At 36.2% G+C, this 17,917-nt stretch overlaps 1 pseudogene; it reads right to left on the bottom strand.

Moving 5' to 3' along the window:
* Positions 1 to 6,022: 6,022 nt before the first annotated feature.
* Positions 6,023 to 6,680, bottom strand: LOC100514556 (large ribosomal subunit protein uL1 pseudogene; annotated as a pseudogene).
* Positions 6,681 to 17,917: the final 11,237 nt, after the last annotated feature.

Here is a 17,917-nt window from a genome sequence, read left to right as displayed (position 1 = left end):
TTAGGTAAAATAGAGGCAAAACAACTTCTGAAGTATGGCCAGTGAGGTATGCTTGGTTTCTACTAAGAAAAAAATGAAGAGTAGCTGGAATGCTTGCCAAGATCCTAAATGTTGATTTGGTTTAATGCTTTCTTCCCTGTGTACTCTAGGATTTTCCCAGAGGAAGAGGATGAAACTGGGAGGCATACAAATTGTGTTGACCTTCAGACAGGTCTCACAAAGGGTTAAAAGGATAAAGGAAAGGAGGCTGGTTCAGGCTGAACCCTGCCCAGTATTAACAGTCCAGTAATTGTGTAAATTTCCCTCTTACTCTAATAATCACTACATATTTTATTGCCCTGTGTATACTTAATATTGCACTAAAGAAGACTGGAGAAGTCCCTGACCTTAAAGAACTTATAATTGACTTGGGGTGGTTAAATGCATATCATTGAAATAACAGTGAGAATTATAAAACAACATATAATTGAGCATTATATTTTGTAGTACAGAATACAGGTAAGGTTTCAGAAAGACCATAATTTAGTGAGCAGTGGAGTGGCAAATGAAGAGTTGGTTATATAAGAAGTAGGGCCTGAGTTAACTGATAGAATTTTGATGAGTAGAGGAAAAAAGTGACTGTTTCTTCATTTTATTTATATATTTAAGAAATAGTTAAGTAGAACTTATTATGTGCCAGGCATTATAACAAGCAGCTCACTTAATCCTTATAACAAACGTATCATTTCCATTTTAGAGATGAAGAAACTGAGGTACAGAGAATTTCTAGATGGTTGGTTCTATGTGCACAGAGATATGAAAATGAGAATATATATTCCATCTAACAATATGAAAAAGTCTGATTAGATGTGTTATGAAGCACTAGTGGAAAATAAATTTCTACAGGAACATGTTAGCAAGTACCTTAAAAGTCAAGCAAAAAGGTTTCTGTTGGCCAGTTGGAATCAATTACGATTTTCCAGCAGGGAGTAACATGATGAAAAGTAGGATGAATAATAGGGGACACTGTCTAGTGGGGAGAGTTGTTAAAGTGGAGAAGGATCAGTCAAAGAAGACAGCTAAATGATTAAGTAGTCCATGCATGAGATAACAAGATCCTGTATTAGAGTGTTAGTGGAAAAAGAAAGTCTAGTGTCAGTAACAAATAAAGAGAAAATCAAAAGAATTTGTTTTTAATAACTTCAGTATGGCAGAGGAAAAAGACAGGAGTCAGGAAATGGTTTTGAGTCTTAGTAACCAAGAGGATGTTAGTTGTACCTCTATCAATGGAAAGGATGTCAAAAGGCATTCCATTGTTTAGTAATTCATGTGCTGCTGAGATGGACCCATATGTAATTTTCTCCCCCTGTGTCTGCCTCTCAAGCTTTGCCACCTGAGTAGGTTTTTTGGAGCTGCAGCTTTCTCAGCTATATTGCACTGGTATTACGGACTTGAACTTAGAGGTAGGAGTATCCTATAACCGCAGAATTCTCAAAGCTGGAACCATGGCTTTAGGAGCACATTGTGTAGCTGTACACTGTGCCATGCTACTGGGATCCATTGAGCACATTTGTAATGGGCAGTATTAGGTTCAAATTGCCAATTAAAGCAATGCACTCGGCCAAAGTAGATCTAACTTTTACACTTTTCTACTTGGATTTTTGCCACATTTCACTGTTTCCTTCAGTCTGTTAATTGGCCCATGCTTCCTTTTTGGATTCATTTCCCCCCATGGGTGGCAAAGGCAACTTAGCTATTTGTTCCCACAAGGAAAAAGGCTTTGATAAATAGCATCACCTATGTAGTTTCATTTCTAGCAATACAATGAGTGAGGTTAGTTCATTTAAAAAATGGGCTTTTAAAATGTGTTTCATATCTAACACACACTGGGGAATGAATGACTTAGAACAAAGGCTCTGAAAACTGCTTCTCCATTCTGCAGACCACTTAGTAAGAGACATTTTCTTATGGGCAGTTTTGTCCTCTGCTCTTCTCTACCTGTGAACTTCTTTCTCACATCATCTACAATGCTTGAGGAACTGTATGCTTAACTAGCACATGGGACTTTTGGGTTGCATTTTGCGCAAGACAGATGACCTCTGTGTCAGCTGTTGACTGCAAAAAGAACATTAAATAAATTAATTCATAATAAATAAACTGAGAGATAGATGATAGATAGATAGATAGATGATAACTAAAGAACAGAGAACTACAGGACAAAGTATTTGTCTTATACAGCTAGGTTACTCACATGAATAAATGTAATAGCAAGTACTACTCTGAGAACTCTGTCAGCAATAGCTTGGGATTGGGACTACATTTTTAAATTGATGATAGTTATTTCACTGATTTTTTTTCAAGAGCTGCTTAAAGAGACACAAGTGAGATGAAAGGCTTATATTTAAAAGTAACCCTGCCTATATTATTAAGGCAGGTATACTTTAAATCAAAATAACTTCCTATTTTACTCTCTTTTTAGGCTGGATAATGAAATAAAATGGTCTATTTCACTTTGATGTTTTCCTTTTTGATTTCAGAGCCCACTTGGTTTGATGCCATTAAGTTTTGGTTTCTCTACAGTGATCCACACTGATTTGTTGAGATTTAAGAATAAAATATCACAAAAAGATTTTTATTCCCTTATATAACCAATTCCTTACTTGCCTGTAATTCAGAGTCCCTATTCAAGCTAATGGATGAAGATACCTAAAATATATAAATAATGGATCTCAGTAGAATTGGTAAATCCCTCCTTTTGATAGTACAATTTGATTTAATAAGTCACATTCAATTTGTTGTTGAAACTGAGAAGATTCCTGCCCACTATCAAGAAAAGTGAAAAGAAAATGTTACTGTCCTGAGGAATATCAGCTAGGGTCTCTAAATCTTCTGTTTTGAGTGGTCTATAGTTGAGATAGATATTTTAGAACATATTCTCATTCTACCCCTCTGTGAAGCTCTCTCACTTATGAGACTGGTCTACTCCATTTAAAATTTTCTCTTGTACTAAGGGGAAGAGTGAAGTCTTTGTTTAAGCATAAAGTGGAAAGGATGTGACATTTAGATCCCCAATCAGTAAAAGGATGAAAACCAAGCCTATTGCCAACAAATGCATTTGGAATGCATTTCTCCTCAAGTGATATTTATCAAGTGTCCATATATACACGGCGCCATGCTAAGTACTATACAATACAAATTAAATAGATGTGGTCCCTGCTATCTGCCAGTTTACATCTTCCTTTGATTCAAATGCTGTAGCAGAGTGCTTAAAAGGGCCAAATCAGATCATGAAGGTTATATCTCTCTCCCTAAAGGATAGGTTATTGAGGTTTCTCTTTATATGCTAGGCCGGATGGGGGATGCAGAAGTAAATGGCAAGGTCCCTCTCTATGCTTTCCATCTGGTGATTATTCGCCAAGGTGTCTAAACATCAGAGGCTTTAACTAGAAATTTCATAAATTGTTTCTGGTTAGCACTAGCAGCTAAGAGAAGGAAATATCCATCTTTCTGGAAGGCCTAGAGCTGACTGCTTGAAAAAACAACTTCTCAGGTGCATTTTATCCTAGAATTTTTGATATAGATTTCTTTACCTCTATTCAAAACCAAGTGATAAACATAGACATGCTCTCTGCTAATCCCAACAATGGATTTAGGAGTCCTGCGGACAGTTTTTTTTTTTTTTTTTTTTTTTTAGGTTACTTTGAGTGGCTATGACGTACGGTATGATGGGGAAAGCTCAGACTTAAGGTTAAAAGCCCTGGATTTTAGTGCTGGCTCAGACATTAAATAGCTGGTTAAGTAGGGCAAGTCATTTTACATCTGGCATTTGGTATCATCTATAAATTAAGGTAACTGAATGAAATACTTTTCCACTTCAATATTTCATGTAACTACATGTGAACTGACCTCTATGTGGAAGTTATGCAGTCATCTAAGCATAAGGAGAGGGAATGTCCACTTATTTACTCTATGTTATCATTGTTTCTGAAATTTATTCTGAAATATAGGTGATACCCATTGTTGAAGTCAAATACTGAAGAAATCAACTAGTGTTCTAATTAAGATTGAAATAAGTAGCCTAGAAACCCGAGAGAAAAAAGTCTTTTGCTTGAGAACTATGTCTAGATACTCATGTTGCAACAGAAGAAAGGGTGGGGGAAAAATGTAATTGTAATGTATACATGTAAGGATAACCTGACCCCCTTGCTGTACAGTGGGAAAATAAAAAATAAATAAATAAATAAAATAAAATATCATAGAACACACACACACACACACACACACACACACACACAAAGAATAATAATTGGGGGTTCCCGTCGTGGCGCAGTGGTGAACGAATCCGACTAGGAACCATGAGGTTGCGGGTTCGGTCCCTGCCCTTGCTTAGTGGGTTAACTATCCGGTGTTGCTGTGAGCTGTGGTATAGGTTGCAGACGCGGCTCGGATCCCGCGTTGCTGTGGCTCTGGTGTAGGCCGGTGGCTACAGCTCCGATTCGACCCCTAGCCTGGGAACCTCTATATGCCACTGGAGTGGCCCAAGAAATAGCAAAATGACAAAAAAAAAAAAAAGAATAATAATTGAAGATACAACTGGCTAGATAGGATCTAATCCTACATTCTACACAAGTAGCATAATTTCAAATGTAAAATTTGGGGGCTAGGGTATCTGTCCAAAGTTTTGGTCTCAGGAAGAGGAGGAGGGAGACATGTCTGACTTCTTTTTCTCCTTCTCTTTAGATGTTACTGTTAATGGCAAATGGATAGAGCCCAGTTGAAAGACTTCCACTAAGTCTCAAAGGAAAACAACAAGCTTAAGATAAGGGAATATGGACTAGCCTATTTCCAGAATATAGTAATATTTTGTCTTTACCTTTTTTTAACAGAGTAAATGTTTCTGAATACTTTAAATGAGGAAAACATACAATTCAGGAAGTAAATCTTTAGTAAAATCTGTTTTCTCCTCTAAAAAACTTGACTTTCCCAGCATATGTCTCTGCAACTTTTTTTCTGTTTATTTTTCCATCCATTAGTTAAAAATATAATCAAAGGATATCAGAACTCATAAGCATCTTAACAATCACATAGTTTAAACTTATTTTCCAGATGAGGAAGTACCATCAAGAGAAATGACTTTCCCAGGTTCCTACAGTTTTCATTGGCAGAGATAGGGTGAGACTGTAGTGTGAACTGTGAAAAATGGAGGAAGGACAGGGAGATAGGATGACAAATAGGAAAACAAAGGGACAGGAATGAGAGAGAAGAAAACTTAAAATGTCCAAATCTTCATCTAAGATAGGGGTCAGCAAATTATATCCAAATTCAGTCTGTTATCTGTTTTTGTTCTGCTCTTAAGCTAAGAATGATTTTTACATTTTTAATGGATTGTTTTTTAAAAAAAGAATATGTAACAGAGGCCATGCATGGCTTAAAAAACCTAAAATATTTACTATCTGACTCTTTGTAGAAAATATTTGCTGACTCCAAATTAAGACACTGCAGAGACCACACACATTTTATAGCTAAGCAAAACCCAGTGACCTTCAGAAAAATCCCACAGTGACTGGATTCATCCAAGAAGACTTTGCTTTATCCATTTTCCATTCCAATCTACTACATCCAATACTCTGACCACAAAGACCAAAAGAAGATATTCTTTTCAGAAACCACCAAAATCTTATTCTCAGTAAGGGTATAATGTTTAGACTAGGTCTAAGAATCAGAAGAAAAATATGGATTCTTTAAATGTTCCCCTTCCCTCCTGGAGTTTTCATTTTCACATTTTGAAGAACTGCCAGATTCCACTGTATTTATTTTCCTCTTCTACATCTCTGAGGAAACAACTATTATGTTGAACCATATAAAATTGCCAATATTCAATCAATTTTGACTTATAAAATGGCAATGCTCATGCTTAAACCTAATGTTTTCCTTTCTGGTCACCTTCACTTCTTAGAACTTTTGCCTCTCATCTATTTGATCGATTTTGCCTTATTAGTGATTCTTTCTTTTTATGGTGGCAGATGGTTTATTGACCTGATCCTTAGTATAGGTGCTGGGGCTTGCTCATGGTGCTCTTAATGTAAAAGCCCAGATGTTCTGTCATTTTTTCTTGAGCAATGACACCAGGAAGTTGACAGCTAAGTGGATGTTGTACACAAGCTCATCATCTGCCATCTTCACCTGGACAACAGCCACTGCTAGACACAGCACCTTCTTCATCTGGAACTTGATTGTGGACTTCATCAACTCTAGCCACAATATTCTCATTGTGGGTCAGCAAGGAAGGGAACTTGCCAGCCTTATTCAGGCCAGGGCCCAGGATTAGTGGAATCTGTTTGATTAGAGACTCCAAAGCAAAAGAGGCATCACACTTCTTGGCCAGATTCTTGACCAGTTTCTTATTCTTGTTGAGTTTCTTCATTGCCTTGATGTCCATGTGCGGGATATCCACAGCCTTGGCCTCATCACAATGCTGCTGGTCTCTCAGAACACACATGTAGACTTTAGCCTGACAGTGCCCAAGAAACGTTTGTCCTTCTGAGGGTCATAGTTTTTCAGGCTGATCTGAAGCTCTACTATTTCCAAAAACTTTTAGCGCTTGCGCTGGTTCCAATGCAGAACCTCCCGCACCACCTCGTACAGTGTGTAGTGAGAAACTTTGCTGCTCATGATGCCTGGAGCAGCGATAACCGGAAAAGTGCCTTATTAGTGATTCTTTATCTGTGCTTATCCAACACCCCAATTGTCTAGAGTTTCTTCATACAATGAAAATTTAAGTCCTAAGTTTACAGACTGCCCTTTGCAAGATCTTAGTTGGCTGAAGCTGCTCTGAATACTTAAAGTGTACTGACCTAAGTGTTACTATCAACAGGCAGACACAGTGATATCAATTCAGTTCACTAGCTTCTATTGCCAGTTTGGGATCGTCTAGTACTGTGCAAATGCATAGTCCACCTAGAAAAGTGCCTAACTTCAATTTTCAGAAGGTGAAATTGTGGAGGGACAATTTGGATATTTTAGCACCCAAGTTTTACCATCCATGGCTGTATATGCTATAGGCTTGTATACTGAATTATCAACCTTCATCATTCCCATCTTTCCTTTTTTAAAAATGTTATTCAGCCAGGCTTGCAGAAATGAAGCTTACTGCTAAGAAATGAAGTTAAGTGTAAATGGAAATGCTCTTTCTTGCCCATATATTAAGCATCATGATGCAACAATGCAGGACAAAAAGGTCAGTAAGCATAGATTCCTTTTCACACAAAGAGCTTAGTGAATATAGTTATGGATTATGCCAATGTATTTAAAGAGAAAGGAAGAAATGGAATTTAAGAAGCAGTATAGTTTAAAAGAGGGCTGTTTAGTTTACTCTGATGGTTTAGAGCATGCAATTTGGAATCAGATCAAACAAGATTTGAATCCCAGCTCTTCTTACTAGTTATATATAACATTGAACTTTATTCCTCCCTATAAAATGGAAATATCACCTATCTCATAGATTTCTGGTGAATATTTTAAAAAGTAATATATGAAATATAAATAGTAAATTATAGACTTGTTATTAATATTAGTAGAAATAGTAATCGTGATAAGTTAACATGAATGATAGTAAAATGGATAATAATCCCCAAGTTTACTATGATCTGAAATGCTATAGGAAAATAAATTAGATGAGGTCACTAAAATGTTAGCATAAAAAACAACTCAAGAAAATGAATTCAAAGAAGATATACATTGCCAATTCAGTGATTGACATAAGCAAGAAGGGACTGAAATTTCTATACATTTACTTTATTAATATGTATATTCACTCACTTTTATAATATGTTTCTTTGAGTACCTGCAACTTGTAAGGGTCTGTACTAACATGGGGAGAATAACTTATTATATAGGAGAAAGTTTATACACTTAGAATGTTGTAATCCAGAAGTTCCTACTGTGGCACAGTGGGTTAAGGATCTGGCATTGTCATTGCTGTGGCACAGGTCACAGTTGTGACTTGGATTTGATCCCTGGCTGGGAACTTATGTATGTCACAGGTGCAGCCAGGAATTAAAAAAAAAAGAATGTTGTTATCCAGAGGTTTGTTCAAATTTATAAAATCATACATACATACAATTCTGATTGAAAACAGAAAAAAAAGGAGAATTTCTTTGGTTAAATAGGAAGTGAAGGAACATAAAATCATACACATTTAGGGTCACTCTTTCTACAACCCATTCCATGGTGGCTGTTGACAACTCCTTTAATCCTAAATTTCATGAAACACTGTTTGAAAAACCACTGATCTAATCTGTTATAAAGATGGTATGCACAAAATCCCAGTTTTAGGGTTTATTCTTTTTTTATTGTAATCAATTGTTATCTACCCAATATATTTTTTTCCTACTGTACAGCATGGTAACCCAGTTACACATACATGTATATATTCTATTTTCTCACATAATCATGATCCATCATAAGTGGGTAGACATAGTTCACAGTGCTACACAGCAGGATCTCATTGCTAATCCATTCCAAAGGAAATAGTCTGCATCTATTAACCCCAAACTCCCAATCCATTTCACTGCCTCCCCCTCCCCCTTGGCAACCACCAGTCTATTCTCCAAGTCCATGATTTTCTTTTCTGTGGAAAGGTTCATTTGTGCGATATGTTAGATTCCAGATATGTGATATCATATGGTATTTGTCTTTCTCTTCTGACTTACTTCATTCAGTATGAAAGTCTCTAGTTCCATCCATGTTGCTACGAATGGCATTATTTTGTTCTTTTTTATGGCCAAGTAGTATTCCACCTAAATAAATTAGAAAAGAAAGAACAAACAAAACCTAAAGCCAGCAGAAGGGAGGAAATCATAAAGATCAAAGAGGAAATTAATAAAATAGATATTCAAAAAATAATAGAAGAACTCAATAAAACCAAGAGGTGGTTCTTTGGAAAGGTAAACAAAATTGACAAACCTCTGGCTAGACTCACTGAGAAGAGGAGAGAAAAAACCCAAACAAACAAAATAAGAAAGGAAAAAGGAGACATCACAATAGATACTACAGAAATACAAAAAACCATGAGAGAATACTATGAACAATTGTATGGTAACAGATTTGACAATGTAGAAGAAATGTACACTTTTCTAGAGACCTACAGCCTGTCAAAACTGAATCAAGAAGAAATAGATCAGGAGTTCCAATCATGGTGGAGTGGAACTGAATCTGAGTAGGAACCATGAGGTTGCAGGTTTGATGCCTGGCCTTGCTCAGTTGGTTGAGGGTCCAGCGTTGCTGTGAGCTGTGGTGTAGGTTGCAGACGTAGCTTGGATCCCATGTTGCTATGGCTGTGGTGTAGGCCGGTAGGTGTAGCTCTGATTAGACCCCTAGACTGGGAACCTCCATATGCCTCAGGTGCAGCCCTAAAAAAGACAAAAAAAAGACAAAAAAAAAAAAGAAGAAGAAATAGATCACCTGAACGGACAGACCACTAGAAATGAAATTGAATATGTCATAAAAACACTCCCTACAAATAAAAGTTCAGGACCAGATGGCTTCACAGATGAATTCTACCAAATACAAAGAGGAACTTATACCCATCCTCCTTAAACTTTTTCAAAAGATTGAAGAAGGAACACTCCCAAAGGCATTGTATTACACCACCATCACCCTAATTCCAAAACCAAAGATCCCACTAAAAAAGAAAACTATAGGCCAATATCTTAGGAATATAGATGCAAAAATTCTCAGCAAAATTTTAGCCAACTGAATACAGCAACATATAAAAAGATCATACACCACAACCAAGTGGGATTCATCCCAGGTGCACAAGGATGGTTCAACATATGCAAATCAATCAATGTCATATACCACATTAACAAAAGAAAAGTCCAAAACCACACGATCATCTCAATAGATGCAGAAAAAGCATTTGACAAAGTCCAACATCCCTTCATGTTAAAAACTCTCACCAAAGTGTGTATGGAGGGAATATTCCTTAACATAATAAAAGCCATTTATGACAAACTCACAGCAAATATAACATTTAATGGATAAAAGCTGAAAGCTTTCCCATTAAAATCTGGAACAGGACAAGGATGCCCACTCTCTCCGCTGTTATTCAACATAGTATTAGAAGTCCTGGTCACAGCAATCAGGGTTTATTCTTTATTCCAGAACTCTAGTAGCCCCTCTAGATGCATATCTTATATTAGAAGCATAATAGAATAGGCTATTTTCCACTCCTATAACCATAATTACATTACCTAACTATTCTTCTGTCAAGGACCACTGAAAGACAAGACAGAAGAGTAGCACATTTTGAAAAATGTTGATAGTGTCTAGGAAGTCAAGGCTAGAAAGCTCCAGTATAGGGAACATAGATTGGATGTGCTAACCAGGAAACAAATACAAATAGAGAAGGAAAAGAATGTTTGAATTCCCTCAAAATAATTTGCTGTCCTATATCTTTTCTTCTGTCAACTTCATTATGAAAGAAAATTCATTTTTTATGTATTTCAGATACTAAGAAAGGACCCTAAATTGGCTTAAGTTGAAACCATGTGCTTGGCTTATGTCACAAAACAAAAATACATCTGAATAGCATATGAAAAAAAAGAGAAGATGTTAGAGAAGCCATCTTAGATTTGATCAGTCCAAGAGACAAGGAAAATGGCAACATCTCAATATACAGGGAGGAAAAGTTGGCAGCAGGTTATCCTAAGGGGCTCGCACATGTTAAAAAGTCCCAATTTTGAGCAGTTAACTCTTAGAAGTAATTTCTGTAATAGACAATATACCACCTAGTATAGGTATAATGGGTACATTAGACATAAATAATAAATATATGCCTCTGAATTCTGCTAGACACAATACTCTGAGATGTCAGAATAACCAGAAGGGGGCATTTTACTCCCTGTCAAATTGAATAGGACAGGGCAAGATCTGGTGCTTTCTCCCCGCTATTCCAAGACTGCCTTCTCAGCACAAACTTAGCCACAAACTAATACAGTGAACATTCCTTGTCTTTAAACTTTATGTGTCTGAAACACCTTTTTCCCATTCCTATTACTAATATTTGCACCACCCTCAGTCCTAGGTTAGACTTCACCTTCGAACAACGACAACAACAATAACAACAAAAAGTCCTTCTTTGGCTGCCTCCAGTCTCCATGTTGCTCCATGTCCAAGCCGATTGCATTTCCCATATGCTTCCTTTTATTGTCTCATAGCCCTTCCCATATAATAGTATAATTGCCTTTTGCCATTCCATACTAGACTGTAAGTTCATTGAGGATAAAAAGCATATCTGTTTTGATTATCACTATATCCCCAAGCACACAGAAAGGAATAAATGGAATGAATAAAAGAATGAAAGAATGAATGAACAAATAGTTCCACATATCAGTGACTGCTTTGTGTGTGATATGATTTGAGTGATTCTAGGACAAATCTCTTCTCTAAAATAATTCCCTCACTGCTTTTCTTCTGATCTGAGTTTCCACTATTTAGAATTCAAATTTATTTAGATTATGAAGACCATTTGTTATTCTGATAGTTCTCTTATTATTATGCAAGTGTATCTGGGTAAAAGTAATATGTTAACACACTCTGTTTCCACCTTAAAAGAAAATATGAGTCAGGAGCAATGGCATATACAAAATAAGATTCTAGGTCAGCATTGTCCTGTAGAAATTTTTGCAATGGTGAAAATGTTGCTAGCACAACTGATAAAGTGAATTTTGAATTTTATTAAAATTTGATTAATTTTAATTTTAATTAAAATTTAATACAATTTTAATTAGTTATATTAAATACAGTGGTTACTGCATTGCACAGTGTAATTTTGGAGGAGATAATACACCAAAAAGAGGAAAAGAGTAAATGGAATGCAATATGGAAGCTTCAAAGACCACCCCATAAGGCTTACAAGTCCAATTCTAGTTCAGGGATAATTTGGTTGGACAATACCTGACAACAACAAAGCCAGAAAGGAACCACAACACATGTAGAACTGTGAATGGAGAATATCATTATTTTACTATCCCTGTATTCGAGAAGCCTTTAAGACTGGCCAAATCCAGAAAGAATAACTACATTTTCTCAAAAACTGAAATCTCGGAGTTCCTGTCGTGGCACAGTGGTTAACGAATCCAACTAGGAAACATGAAGGTGCGGGTTCGATCCCTGTCCTGCTCAATGGGTTAAGGATCCGGCGTTGCCGTGAGCTGTAGCGTAGGTCACAGATAGGGCTCTGATCCCTCCTTGCTGTGGCTCTGGCGTAGGCTGGCAGCTACAGCTCCAATTAGACCCCTAGCCTGGGGGAAAAAAAAAGACTGAAATCTCACCACAGTGCACACAAATCTAAATGTTCATGTCATTTGATTTAAGTTAATTAAAATTGGAGTCTCAAATTTATTGAACATTTTTTCTTTTAAATTTAATTCATCTTTTTACTTGTCCTTGTTTTTAGCATTTGTAATGTTGTTGAATCATAGCATGCTGACATTTTCCATAATGCTTAATGGTATATGATGACTTTGCAACCAGAAACACAGACCATTTAGGAGGCATTTAATGAATGGAACACTCACTGGAATCAATAAATGCACTGGTTCATTTCTAAGTTTAAGATAAATCTTTCATGTGTGCAAATAACTAATCTAATAACGTTACTTTTTACTATTGGTGCAGAAACTTGAGATAAATATGCAAATCGTGATGTTCTTTGACTTTCTGTAATTTGGCATCATTACATGTGCTTAATGTCCATAATTTATGACTGTGTAAATGCTCATAAAATATTTCATCTTTCCTGGCTGCCAAATGTATGGTTGAAACTTATAAGAGTTAAAGGTGGTAATGAATTCAAATAGAATGAACTAAAACAAAGGTCATTCCTACTCTGATACATTTTAAGGACTAGTTTTAGCATTTATATGGCTGCTTTTGATATATAACCTTTTCATATAAGTATCAGAGTAATTTGCCTGTTCTATGTAGATAATTATTACAAATTTGTCCACCCAAAGCTGAAATACCAATTGATTTAGTGACTTGGTCAAATAACCAGTCAGTTAAGCAGAGAAAGAAAACATCATTAAACCAATAGTTTGACTCTAATGACTGAGTGACTGAATTGACCAGTTAATTGAGTCAGAGATTTTGTTTCAGAAGCCTGAGATAGAATAGACTTAGTATCATTCCTTTGGATAAAAAGAACAAAGCTGAACGAGGACCATTTTTATTTGTGATTTTATATATAGATATTTCATATCAATTGCATTAAAACCTGACTTGAAATTGTAGCCATGTCAAAAGTGTGTGAAAATGAACAGAATTCTAAAAGTTAAAGCCGCCACTGTTCATATGCCGATAAAGTATTTTAGGTTTAGATTTTTTTATCATATTCTTTTGTCAAATTAATCAACATGGCCTATCTTTCTCAATGCAAGATCAGCCGAAAACCCAGAAATACTTTCTTTTTCTGCCATGCTAGTATGTTGAGAAACTGAGCCGCTCAGTTTATAAAATATTGTTTGGAAACCTTTTCCATTCCCCCTTGTCTCTGGGGCCATGTAGATGCAGGCCCAATTCAAATAGGCTGAGATAAAGAAGTAAAATGAGCATCCACCTAAGCCTAAATCTAAATCTACTTTCAAAGTTCAAAGTGATTCTCTGGAGAATCAGTTATTTGCCAGGTTCAATTCATCATCACCCATCTCCATGTCCCTGTAAGTATAGTAAAGTTCATGTTTACAGATTACATTAGGTTATCAAATATCTCCTAGTAAGGCAAGGACATGATATACTGACCATGAATTTTACAGTTACTGTATAAACCAGCTACAGTGAGGACAGAAACCATAGCAGGCTCATTAGCCTACCTACACCCAGTTTATGCCAAGGTAAATTATTTGAATAAACATGATCTAGTGGCTAGAGAATTACATAAATTCCAACCTAGCCTCAAATCGCATTGCCCACTCAGTAGCCATAGGACTTTGGTCAAGTTACACAACTTCATTTATTTTTAAAAAGTGTGATGTATCTTAGTTAAAAGAAAAAAATTAATTAGATACACACAATGACATTTGCATATGAAATACATGTTTTTGGACTTCTGGGCAGGCAAAGCAACACCTAGAGACCTGTCAGGGAACTTTCATATCAGGATGACTTCTCCCCAAGTTTTAGTGCCTTCCCTCAATCCGTAAATATGCCCCCCAAAGATGTACCCAAATATCTAAAAGTTGAGACAATTTACTACATAGATGTCCTAACACTTTCGCTTCATCAAGCAAGGTAGCCTTTATGCCCCAAAATTATTTCTTCAAAAATCACCTAGAAAAAAAATTGAGAGGATTAAGGAATCCATTAAATGACAATGTCACAGGACTGTAGGGAAGAGTAAATGAGGAACATATGTACATATTACCACAGTGCTTAATACATTGTAAGTCTTCCATACATAATTTCTTTATGCATCCTATCCTATTACTTTTCTGAGCATGATTTTCAGATTATAATGGCATTGGGTATACATGATAACTGAACTTATATTTCAGCTATTTTATATTTTAAAGGGCAATAATAATAATAATAATAATAATAATAATAATATGTGTGTACTTCATGTCAGCCACTCATCATTCTGGTAGAGAGCCCATTAAAAGTCAAAGTTTAGAATTTTGTGACTTATAAGTATGGATCTCTGAAATTTGGCTTTCTGTATCATGACCTCCTGTATTTTACTTCCTTATATTTACTAAACCAATACTTTACCGTCACCATGACTAAATTCCCTTTAAATCCTTCTGATTTTCTTAGATAACACTCCACTTCCACATTAATTTGCTTCCCTACTTATTCTAGAAGCCATGGTCAAACACTTGAACAACATTTTACACAGCACCTTAGAATTCTTAGCCTCCTTAGCTTTCTGCATATTTGCTGCATATAATCATAAACTCAGAAAAATTCCCAATGTCTATTTGCTCCACACATTTATGCAGGCCGCTGAGCATTACTGAAGCAAGTCAAGAAACTGCACTGATTAGGTTTACCTTCATTTGGTCCTCTGCTGTTGCTCAGCAATTCTTTCATTTATCTTTCCTTGATGCCCTTCTGTAATCTCTGCAACAGTTACTCTAAATCATGTCCACTCTCCTTAAGCCTTCAGCCACAATTCTACCTCTTCACTCAGTAAATAACTTAATTTCTTACTTTATTGAGGGGGAAAAAAAAAAAAAGGCCTTGCATGAACTCCCTTCCTATATCCTCCTCCATCTCAAAGCTTCTCTAGATTTTCCTTCATTATCTGTTCCCTTTATCTTGTCAGTGAGGAAAATGTGTCCCTCTTCCTTTCCAAGATTAATCCCTCCATCCTCTCCTTCTGTTCTATTTTGGTACCAATATTTTATACATTAGTCCCTTCTCTCTTACATCTTTGGTATCTTCCTACGCCCACTAATATATTCTGGTCTAGGAAAAGCCAAACGGAAAACAAACAAAAATAATGAAGCTAACAAAGACTTTTTCTATTCACTGAAGGTTATATATCTGGCCTTTCTTCCATAACCAATCATTTAAAAAAATTGAATCTGTACCTGCTTCTATTTAGTACCATCTGCTTTTCAACCCACTTGCATTCAAGCTATTTTTTCACTACCCCCCATTGTAACTGGGTTTTGAAGGTTACTAATAACCTCCTAACCTCTATATTTCAGTCTCTTCTTAGCCCTTACTCTGTTTTACCTCTCTGTAACATTTAATACATTACATTACACTAATTCCTCTTTATTGAAATTATCTGCCCTCTTGGCTTGCAAGATTGCTCAGCCTTCTGAATTATACTACTGTTTTGGCCATTTGTCTCTGTGTCTTCTGCTGACTCATTTTTTTTTTCCATTTCCTGCATTGTAAGTATTACCTAAGATTCTGTATTTCCTACTATTCAATTATTTTTCAATAATCTCCACTATAACAACTTCATCCATAGGTGTGATTTCAAACATCATCTCTGTTCAAATGATTTTTCCTAATTTATATCTTCAATAAGAACTTCCTTCTTTAGTATCAAAACCACAGTTCCAAATCCTGAATGAACATTTAAATGTTTTCACTTGGATAATACCTAAAATTCAAAATATCCAAAATTTGACTAATATTGGTATTTGCAGATTTTCTCCATTTACTTACTTATATTTTCCAAATCCCCTAGGTTCATAAATCCAGAAGTCATCCTTAAAGTTCTCACTCTCCCTCAAGCCACACTACTCCCTCAGAATTTCTTAACTCTATCTCTGTAGTCTCTCTCTCTCTTTTCTCCTCTCTTATTTTCATTCTCACTACTACTATTCCCATTCAGCTTTCTAATTCCTCACATCTATATTATTCTAATACTTTAGCCACCTCGCCTCCAGTATGTGCCCACTCTACTCTGTTCAGAGTTACAAAACTAAAGCTTTAGCCATTTTGATCAATAGCACGAGATATTTTATGTGGTTTCTCCTAACCAAACAGAAGAAGTCCAGCTTCCTTAGCTTAGTATGGACGTTCTTGTAGTAAGACCCTACTGTACATCTTCTAATTTTATCCCCAACTGCTTCCCTTCCCATACTCTATGCTATAGCTAACCTAGACTACTTTTCTGCCTACATTGTTTTTCCCTTTGGGAAGACCCTTTCTACATCTTTGCTTTTTGAAATCCTGAATACTCCTTAAGGTTCACATAAAGTTTTCTTTCTCCACATAGCTTTCCTTGTTTCTCCTTGGCAAGAAGTGATTGCTACTTTACTTGGGCCCCCATAATGCTATTTTTATCCCCCTTATCTTATGTGCCCCATATTGCCTAAATAACAGTTATTCATATTTGTGAGTGGCCCTGCAACTTAATCGTTAGTCCCATGAATAGAGGAGTTTAGGCTTATTTATTCCTATCCTTCCATAACACCTGATAAAGTACTGTATATAGTAACAGCTCCAAAATATTTGTAAAATGGATACCTAATTACAAATGGATGGAATATTTAAATATAGAGCTTTTTTCTGCAGAGCTTCAAACTCTCTGGGAATTATCTCACATCTCAAAAACATTCTTGGGAACAAAACAAAGGACCGTGGCCATTATTTCTGTGAAGGACTAAAGTAGCAAAGCAATTTACTACAGTTGGTAGCAGAGCTGCAAATCCAAAGTGCCTGACTACTAGACAAGTGCTCTATCCCCTCGACCATGCTTGCTCTCAAATTAAATTAATTCAGATGAATTTAGAAGTAAATTTCCATATCTTTTGTTTATCCAACAGTTAGCTTTAATAGCCACATTTCTCTGGGTGGATTGTTGTTCAGAAGTCCAAATCACCTCACTTCCTTTACCCTCTGGCCACTGGCAGATCTCACTCCTCCCGTCACTTGTGTGGAAATACAGTCTGGTTTGGTGTCCTTTATTCTGGATATTTTAGTTTCATCGCACCAACAATCAGTAGGCTTGTTCAGCTTCTTTTCTGTGGTCATTCTTCGAGTGAGCTGAATTTACCTGCACTAAATTTTACATGTCATAGTTGGCCTCACATATTGGAGGGCAGAAAATGGCTCCAGCTGAAGGGAAGAGAAGGGAGGATAATGACTCTATTTTCTGCAGAAAGAGATGAGATCATTTTTTAAAGATGTCATTTCCTTTTAGATATAGACGGTTGTCAGACTCCCCTTTATGCCCTTTTACTGTTCAAAGTCAAGAAGAAAGTAGGAGGAAGTTACTTCCTGGGATCATAGTGAAACTTGAGCTGTGAGACATTATTTAGGCATAAAGATCATGAAGTACTTTGCTAACCGCCAGTGTAACCAAGATGTCTGTGGGCTGGATCATGATAAACATTCCACTGTGGCAGCACAATACATCAGCTTTAGATCTAGTAGTAAAAAATAGGAATTGGGGAGAGACAGCCATTAT

The sequence above is a fragment of the Sus scrofa genome, chromosome X (assembly GCF_054392235.1).
Source record: "Sus scrofa isolate SSC_HxYL_T2T_F1_AM1 chromosome X, Sscrofa_HxYL_maternal_Yorkshire_Landrace_v2.0, whole genome shotgun sequence".
Classification (NCBI taxonomy): Eukaryota; Metazoa; Chordata; class Mammalia; order Artiodactyla; family Suidae; genus Sus; species Sus scrofa.
The sequence above is the reverse complement of the archived record's forward strand: the minus strand, read 5'-3'. Positions and strand labels throughout refer to the sequence as shown.